Genomic DNA, 9,957 nt, shown 5'->3' on the forward strand with positions numbered 1-9,957 from the left:
ACATGAAATGTTCAGAAAAGACAAATCCATAGGGACAGAAAGATTTCATGGTTGCCAGGGACCTAGAGGAAGGGGGAATGGATTTCTTCCAGGGGTGACAAACATGTTCTAGAATTAGATATTGATATGGTTACACAACTTTGTAAATATGCTAAACCCACCAAATTATACACTTTAAAAGCTGAATTTCACAGTATGTTAATTATATTTCAATTTAAAAGTCAACATAATGATCTAATTATAATTTAGAATAAAAACAAAAGGAAATTAATTTAAACATACATGTTTCAATGTGTAAGTGTTGGGGCATAACTATAGTAGGTGACTAGGAGACATATGGGATAGCCAAATCCCTGCAGCTTTATGTTGAACCTTCTGTGACAAATACAAATTGATATAGGTATGCTGCTGTATTGGTGATTCCAGAGAGAAAGAGAGAGCAGCTGCTACTGGTAACTTGATCTTCTGTAATGTGAACAAAGGTTGGTAGTTGCTCAGAACAAAAACATTCTTTCCTCACTTTACCCAGTAACTGTAAACCAGGAATGTTCTGTGTATATTAAAACCATGTTAAGAACATAAAAACAATGGTGTAACTGAGTTCCATTTCAGACTCAGACAATAATAAACATGTAGGTTTTTCACCTAAGTGAATATCCCCGTGCATAGCAGGATGTCTTATTCACCCGGCCCTGTCCAGCTTAGGCCATCGCTCCCTTTCCGTTGTCAGGACAACTGACCTCCCCTTTCAAGGGGAGTGCCACCTTGTTGCAGTGTTGAGAATCACTGATCTAGACGATCTAATGTTTATCCAGTGTTTGACTGAAGTCAAGAGGCATTCTTTATAATAGAAAAGATGTATCTCTTTCCCTAGAGGAATTAATTTTCTAAAAGGCAAATTCAGAGATGCTTTCACAGCTCCAAGAAAAGCAAACCTAGAGATAAATTATACATTGTGTTAAGTATGCCTACAGGAATTGCAGAAAATGGTCAGCATAAGGGGGGAAAGGGTTATGAGTGGAAACAGCACGGCCCGCCTGAGCCTACAGCAAGCTCCAAGCACATAACTTCCAAATTACCTACCAGAAAGTACCATTTATTTCTATTTCTATGGAAGTACCATATATTTCTATTTCTATGAAACCTTCCTAACAGTCTGATATTATTCTATATAATCTTTACCACCTGATAGAGAAATATTAGCTTATTTTCACTTGTATTTCTTAAATTTGAGAAATAATACTTTTTAATATATATTTATTGACTACTTGTATTTCCTCCCATTTTCTTGACAATTCTCTATAGAGTTTCTGTCACTTCATTAGAGCTCTTACACACTAGGAATATTAATGATTCTCACCTATATTGAGATATTTTCCTAGGTTTAGATAGTTGGATCTGTCAACCTGCATAGAAGTCTCTAAGGTTATTCACCACTTGCTATAAAGTATATCTCTGAATAACTGAGAATGGTTTTTGTTTGTTTGTTTCTGTTTTTAAAGAGGGAGAGAGGTCAGAGGGAGAGGGAGAAAGAATCCCAAGAGATTCCACGCCCAGCACAGATCTCACAACCCTGAGATCATGACCTGAGCAGAAACCAAGAGTCAGACACTTAAACTACTGAGCCACCCAGGCACCCTGAGAGTGGTTTTTATTTGCTTCTTTTGCTTACCTAATTTTTCTAAATGTTTAGAGTGCACATGCAATACTACTGTAATAAAAGGTTATATAATGAAAAGATAAGTAGTATGTCCTAAAATCAAAATCCTTTTAATAAAAAGCTTTAAAGAACGTATGTGTTCGGGTACCTGGATGGCTCAGTTGGATGAAAGCCTCTGCCTTTGGCTCAGGTCATGATCTCAGGGTCCTAGGATCGAGCCCTACATCAGGCTCCTGCTCAGCCGGGAGTCTGCTTCTCCCTCTCATTCTTCCTCTGTGCTTTCCCTCTCTCACTCTTTCTCTCTCAAATAAATGTTTTTTTTAAAAAAGAACATATGTGTTCTACATGACTGAGAAAAGCCATATACCTTACATAGTGTTTCTTGAATGTTTTGATAACAGAACATGCTCTCAGAATCCAATAGATACCTCAGATACTTTCTCCCCAAAATATACACCAAATGTAGCCTACAATATCTAGGGGTTAATTTACCCCTCTGAAGTCTTTCTATAAACCTACTTTTCTACTGGCCCTAAGAACTCCCTCTCAGCGCTCTCAGGTCTAATTAAAACAAGAAACAGATGACTTAAAAACAATGGAAACTGAGGCACCTAGGTGGCTCAGTGGGTTAAGCCTCTGACTTTGGCTGGGGTCATGATCTCAGGATCCTGGGATCAAGCTCTGCATCAGGCTCTCTGCTCAGCAGGGAACCTGCTTCCTCCCCTCCCGCTCTGTCTGCCTCTCTACCTACTTGTGATCTCTCTAATAAATAAATAAAATCTTAAAAAAAAAAAAACAATGGAAACTACTGTATATCACTACCACCATTTAACTCTTATCCTATTGTATGTAATACCTGGACATATCACTGCCTGCCTGAGCCGACAGCAAGTTCCAAAACACCAATGTGATCAATAAAAGAAAATCATCCTGTACCACCAGGAGCTGCCATTGCCAATGCAGCTATTAAGGTTGGTTAACAGCTGCATTGCTGGAATGCCTTTCAAACGAAAGTATTAAAGCACAACGTTTTATTTTATTAAATTTCAAAACACAACCTGTTTCACAGATAACCTGGGCACAGTCCTATTAAAAGGATTACCTAAGGCAAGGCAGCCGCAAAGAAAAGACCAGGAAGCCTTGGCTCAAATGGAAAATACAGGCACCTAATACAGCCTTCTAAGAAAATAGGTTTCCAGGGGCGCCTGGGTGGCTCAGTGGGTTAAAGCCTCTGCCTTCTGCTCTGGTCCTGATCCCAGGGTCCTGGGATCGAGCCCCATATCAGGCTCTCTGCTCAGCAGGGAGCCTGCTTTCTCTCTCTGCCTGCCTCTCTGCCTACTTGTGGTCTCTGTCTAATAAATAAATAAAATCTTAAAAAAAAAAGATTAAAAAAAAAAAGAAAGAAAATAGGTTTCCATTCTAAGTTCCATTAACCAACTGGTCACTTCTTTTAAACTCCTCCTTTTATGGTTCACAGGCTGTTCGATCCAGGGCCAGAAATAGGAGTTTTTGTAAGACTTTCCATTTCTGAAAATGTTAAAATAAGAAATATGGGCCAAAATAATGTGCAAACACAATGGCCCAAAGTTTTGCAATAAACTCTTCCTGCTCCCTGTCTCTACTCTACCTTTTCAAATTCTATTTTAATTACCATGTACTCCATTCAGCCAGCCACTCAGCAGCTATTAGTGGAGAGCTTTATGCCATTCTGCTAGGCTCCAGGGGATACAGAAATGAACAAAACAGTCTCTGTACTAAAATCTTACATTCTGGTAAAGGAAAATGATATGTAAATGAAGGGCAGAAGAATATGCTGCCTTAAAATGTGCCACTTTGGCATAAGGATTTTTTTTTTTTTTTTTAACTAAAGGCAATGAGAAGCAGATACAAGAAAAGCTTCTGGCCCTCCTATTTACCTAAAAGCAGGACAAAATTTTTCAAAGGTCTCCTTCCTCCATCCACAGGAAAGAAAAGAGTTTATCCCAGGAGACAACTTTAGACCATTACCAATGAAGAAGGCATGGAAATAAAATTGCTGTGCCACAAATCTCTTGTTTACTGGGATTTTCCTGGTCATCACCCCATAACTTGACTGGTCTTCCTGAACTTTCTTTCTTTTCTGCTGAAAATGGCATATAAACTGGAGCTCTAAGCCATTGCTTTGAGTTGCTCATTTTTCCCTGGGTACCTCACATGTATACATAAGATATACATGTTAATAAACTTGTTTTTTCTCATTAATCTATCTTTTGTTATGGGGTCCCTGCCAAGAATTTATTAGATACAAAATTATTTTTTCTTCCTTTACTTAAACAAATGACTAAAATACAAGGAACTAAGGGTTACTACTACTAAGTATCTAGAAGTAACTATCAGATTTGGTAGAAGAAAGAAAAACTAACTCAAACTCAGCTTGTATAGGTCAGAGTAGCTTAATGGGGAAGAGTGTTAAAGGAGGTAATCAAGAGGACGTGACACTAGTTGACCCATGAACTGGAGCTGTGCAATCAGAGGCTCCTCATGCCTTCCCATCCCTGAAATGTACATTCTGTCCAGTTCTCACAGTGGGAGCTATTCCAAGGACATGGTATGTAGAGAGGTGTTGTTGAGACCATCTGGATGGTATATGTGACTGAGCTCACTTATAGCTTCTATATGAACTTTAAGACGGTGGGTCCAGAGATCTACTCATCTTGCAAGCCACCCAAGAAAAGCTTTATAAGTAAATTTCCTCCTTTACCAAAACTACCTACTGGGGTGCCTAGGTGGCTCAATGGGTTAAGACTCTGCCTTCGGCTCAGGTCATGATCTCAGGGTCCTGGGATCGAGCCCTGCATTGGGCTCCCTGCTTGGCGGGAATCCTGCTTCCTCCTCCCTCTCTGCCCGCCTCTCTGCCTACTTGTGATCTGTGTCAAATAAAATCTTAAAAAAATTAAAAATTAAAAAAAATAAAACTACCTGCTGCCATTTTTGAGTGGTATGCCTCTTTCTTTAGTCTTTCCTGCCCTCCATGTACAAGACCTGGTTTCAGATTTCATCCAGGAATCTCTGAGGTTGCAAACCAACAAGTAACCTGACATGTTGCAGGGGAAATAGCATGTTCCTATGTCTGGAGACATGAAAGAGTGGTATGTTGAGGTACACTGTGAACTCCATTGTTTAATGATGGCACAGGACATACCACACCAAAATACGGAACCTTGGCGTAGTGAATATGTGACGAAACATGAGAAGCAAAACCTAAGAAATAACAGGTACGGGAAGAACTCCATGATCTCCCCCTTTTTCTTCTGAAGTAGATCAGAAGACTCTCATGTGAGAGTTGCTCTCCCTGTACCTGAGCATTATTATCTCCAAAGATGGAGGAGGAAACTGAACAAACAGGCCTTGCTGAGTTTTCCCAGTTTACAACCCTCAGCTCTTTATCTTTTTGTCCTATCACATTTTTTTCTCACAACTTTCCACTGTTCATCAAATCTAACAAAGTTTAACCACTTCTTCAGGTCTTCTTCTCTTTATCAAGCCTCCCATGTCACATAAAACTTATATTAAATAAATTTGTATGCTTTTCTCTTGTTGATCTGTATTTTGTTACAGAGCCCCAGCTAAGAAGCTTGAAGTGCAGAAGGGAAAAGATTTTTCCTCCCCTACTGTAGCATGAATAGAAGGAGGAGCCTAGAGTAATAAATCTGGAAAGATAAACAGAGTCTGTGTCATAAAGTGGAGAATTTACATGTAATGCTGGCTTTTATACTTAGTCATTGAGGAGTAACTGAACAGTTGTAAGCAGGGGAGTAAAAGATCAGATTTTCAGAGTTTCTTAAAAAAAGATTTATTTATTTGAGGGTTGCCTGGGTGGCTCAGTCAGTTAAGCATCTGCCTTTGTCTCAGGTCATGATCCCAGAGTCGTGGGCTCCCTGATCAGCAGAGGGCCTGCTTCTCCCCTCTTGCTCCCCCTGCTTGTGCTCTCCTTGTCAAATAAATAAAATCTTTAAATAAAATAAAATATGTATTTATTTATTTGAGAGTGCATGGGCATGCAAGCTCACAGAAGCTGGGGGAGAGGTAGAGGGAAAGAATCTTTGAGCAGATTCCCCACCGAGCATGGAGAGCAACATGGAGGTCCATCCCAGGACCCAAGAGATCATGACCTGAGCAGAAGGCTTAACCAACTGAGCCACCCAGGTGACCCATCAGATTTGCATTTTTAAGATTCCTCTGTGTGGTGGGTGGCACATACCTGCCTGACGAGTTGTGAAGGAACAAGGAAGGCCAAGGCTAGACTATCACTGAAAGCAAACAGGTGATGATGTGGGTTTGACTGACAAATCTTGCATCGGGCTCCCTACTCAATGGCAAGCCTGCTTCTCTCTTTGCCTGCCACCTCCCCTGCTTCTGCTTTCTCTCTCTGTGACAAATAAATAAAATCTTAAAAAAAAAAAACCTCTTTATTGGTAAATATTTCATTATATTTCTCTAAAAGATAAAGACTTTTTTGAAAAACCATAATTATTTACATAAAATGTAAATCCATAATCAACTATAAATCCATACTCAATAACTATAAATCCATACTCAAATTTCTCTCACAAACTTCATATTTTTTAACTGTCTGTCTGAATATTTAAGTATTTAATTAACCAGCAAGGAACAATTAGCTTTCTTCTCCCTTGTATATTTTGTTATTGAGAGCAACATTAAGCCTATTTTTTTAAAGATTTTATTTATTTATTTGACAGAGATAGAGATCACAAGCAGGAAAAGAGGCAGGCAGAGAGAGGAGGAAGCAGGCTCCCCGCTGAGCAAAGAGCCCGATGTGGGCCTCGATCCCAGGACCCTGAGATCATGACCTGAGCAGAAGGCAGAGGCTTAACTCACTGAGCCACCCAGGCGCCCCAAGCCTATTTTACTAAGACATATTGCTTGCATCATTCTTTTACTTCTTTTAAGTTTATTTACTTATTTAAGTAATCTCTATACCCAACATGGGGCTTGAACTCATGACCCCAAGACCAGAAGTCAGACCCTCTCCTGATTAAGCCAGTCATGCACACTCATTCCTTTTTTTTTAATCTGAAGTTTCTTTTCATCTGTACGTTCCCCTTCCATCTTGCTATTTTCTTTTCTTACAATGTGTTTGCAGGTCATGTATCCTAAAGAGTTTCCCACGTTCTATGTTTTATTGATTGTATCCTCATGGGGTATCATTTTTAAAAACCATATTCTATCCTGTATGTCCTGTAAACCTGTAAATTAAAAATTAGATCTAGGGTGCCTGGGTGGCTCAGTGGATTAAGCCACTGCCTTCCGCTCAGGTCATGATCTCAGGGTCCTGCATCAGGCTCTCTGCTCAGCAGGGAGCCTGCTTCCCTCTCTCTCTCTCTCTGCCTGCCTCTCCATCTACTTGTGATTTCTCTCTGTCAAATAAATAAATAAAATCTTTAAAAAAAAAATTAGATCTAGGAACTTCATTAGACTTAGGTTCAATTCTTTTTTTTCTTCCATTGGGAAGTATCTAATGTCTGCTTGCCTCTCTTATGTTGTGCCCCATGACTTGACCTCCAAAACAACAATAACTTATTTTGCCTACACATTTGCAGTAATTAATATTAGTTAATTCCTATTTTTAGATAGAAAATCTGGTTTACTTAAAACAGATCACAAAGTGGGGCGCCTGGGTGGGTCAGTGGATTAGGGCTCTGCCTTTGGCTCAGGTCATGATCTCAGGGTCCTGGGATCCGGCCCCGCATCGGGCTCTCTGCTTGATGGGGAGCCTGCTTTCCCCTCTCTCTCTCTGCCTGCCTGCCTGTGATCTCTCTCTCTGTCAAGTGAATAAATAAAATCTTAAATAAATTTTTAAAAAAGACCATGAAGCTTCTAAGTTTGCCGGAATCCTCTTTTGGTTTTTCCGTTTCCCATCTTCAGACACATTTCACTGGAAAGCTTACAAAGTGATAAAAATGTCAACCAGAAATATTTCAGGGAAAATTAGGAAAATCAAATTAAATTTAAGGAAAATGGGCCTCTGTTCCATGTAATATTGCAAGGCAAACAAAAAAATGAATGATGCAAGCAATATGGCTTAGGAAAAATAGTGCTTGATGGTTGTCTCAATGACATAAACTAATGCAGAGAAGAAAAACAGATTATACATAATAACAATAAAAACCATTGTCTCTGCTGTGGAAAATTGAGAAAACATATACACATCCCTCTCCCCTTTTCCAAACCCAAACAGAGCTTAGCTCAGTTTTGTTATTAGAGGCTAAGCAAGTCATTTACCATCCATCCAAGCAAGACAACCCTCACCTGGATGGATGGCCAAGTATTACTGTTTTATAAAACCTACTTTACAAATCATTAAAGAATCTCTGTAAGGCTATTGCTATTGCCAACATTCTCACATCTGCTTGGATCTGACAAGATTTTTTTTTTTTTTCAATATTTCCATTCTTCACTAGCAACAGTGCTTTTGCATAGCATACACAAGTTTGCACATTTTAATACTTAACGTAATCCCATTCTAATGGGGAATTAATGCATACTGACACTTTTAAGCAATCAAATTTTCAGCACTTATTTATTGGTAATTGGTAATTTGGGGGGATAAAAAGTAATTCCAATTTGTCACAGAAAAAGAAAAAAATATCTTTAGAACTTGAAAACTTTAATTAAAGCAATTGTGTTACCCCATGGGGACAAAAAAGCCAGTAATGGCATCTTCCAAATTCTGCTCTTTTATGGCTAACAGGTCTACAACTTACACTGATACAACTAGTAGGATCTAACCAGCCTTTAGAGATCATGTAATTTAATCCTATTATACAGGTGAGGAAAATGAGACCAAAAGAACTTAAATGACTTGCCAAAGATCCCATAGTTAATAATTAGCAAAGTAGAACTTTGAAGCCAGGATTTTGGATCCCCAAATTAACACTGTTTCTAGCATCACACACTTGTTTCCACGACTGCACATCAGTTGTCTTAACAAGTAATCATGACATTGATGAGCTACATCAAAGAAGTCTGGTCCTTTTAAATAGAAATTAGCTTGGTTTTGGCTTGCATTATGATGGGGGCGGGTCATAAGATGGAGCCCCCAATGAGCTCTGCACTCAGCAGGGATTCTGCTAGATTTTCCCTCTCCCTTTCCCTGTCACCCTTCACCCCCCACCTTGCTCACGCACTCATACTCTTTCTCTCTAAAATAAATAAATAAATCTTAAAAAATAAAATAGAAGTCAGCACCAGAGGCATAGAAGTAGAAAGCACCTTAGGAAGGGTCATCTTTTAATGCTCATTTCCTCGTGGTGTGTAAAAGCGCCTAAAGATAATAGGATTAAGTACTCAATATATCCCAGACATCCCTGCTTTATAAGCGCTTAATATTTATTTGTGAAAGAACATTAAACAAACTTATCTTACATGAACTTCCATAATGAAAAGTGGTAACAGGAGCCCAGCAGTTCAGCTCATGATCTGGGAAGTCGTTGCTCTGAATGGAAATACGGTTTCAATCTATTTACTTACAGGTTTACCTGTAAGTTCTTTGTGCTTTGGCTGGCTACCTTATCTACTAAAAATTAACGATAATTATTATTACTATTATAATTATAATTATTATAGCGTCCACTTCATAGGATTATAGTGAAGATTTAAAGAGATAAAATATCTAAAGGGGTTAGCAATGCACCTAGCACACAACTGAGCTAAAATAATTTGGCTCCCTGTAAGTGGTTCATGTTATGTGTAAGAAGCTAGTAACAACGAGGGCGTTGTAAGACAGGCAGTCCCGGTTTGGCAGGCAATCACAGGTTCAAAGCAAAAGTCTCTGCAATTTAACAAGAAGTATTTATACCTCTAACTACCCCCCAGTAACAATCAATAGGAGACAATCAACACTTAAACCAAATGAAAACAGGCACCCATTCCAAACCTCTCTTCCAACTCTCTTTCAAAACGAACAAAATTGAACAAAATACAGGACTAAGCCGCCCAGCAAAAACCAGCTCAGCCCCGACCATTCATATGTAATCCGGGAGCCCACAACACCTCTGAGACGCGTAGGGTTTGAATTAACGGAAGGGACCTCACGACCCAGGCCAGGGCAGCGGGCGATGTTGATGCCCAACGCCCGCCTTTAAAATCATGGGTTTTCCTGGCTGCCTCGCAAACGTCCTCCCTCAGCGAGCCTCCACCCCGGGCCCGGGGCCAATGCTCCTAGTAAACCCCCAGTTGGCAGCCACAGCCGCCTCAACCGGCGCGCGGCGGGCAGCCTGCTACGTCACGTCGGCGCC

This window comes from Mustela nigripes, chromosome 7 (assembly GCF_022355385.1).
Source record: "Mustela nigripes isolate SB6536 chromosome 7, MUSNIG.SB6536, whole genome shotgun sequence".
Taxonomy (NCBI): domain Eukaryota; kingdom Metazoa; phylum Chordata; class Mammalia; order Carnivora; family Mustelidae; genus Mustela; species Mustela nigripes.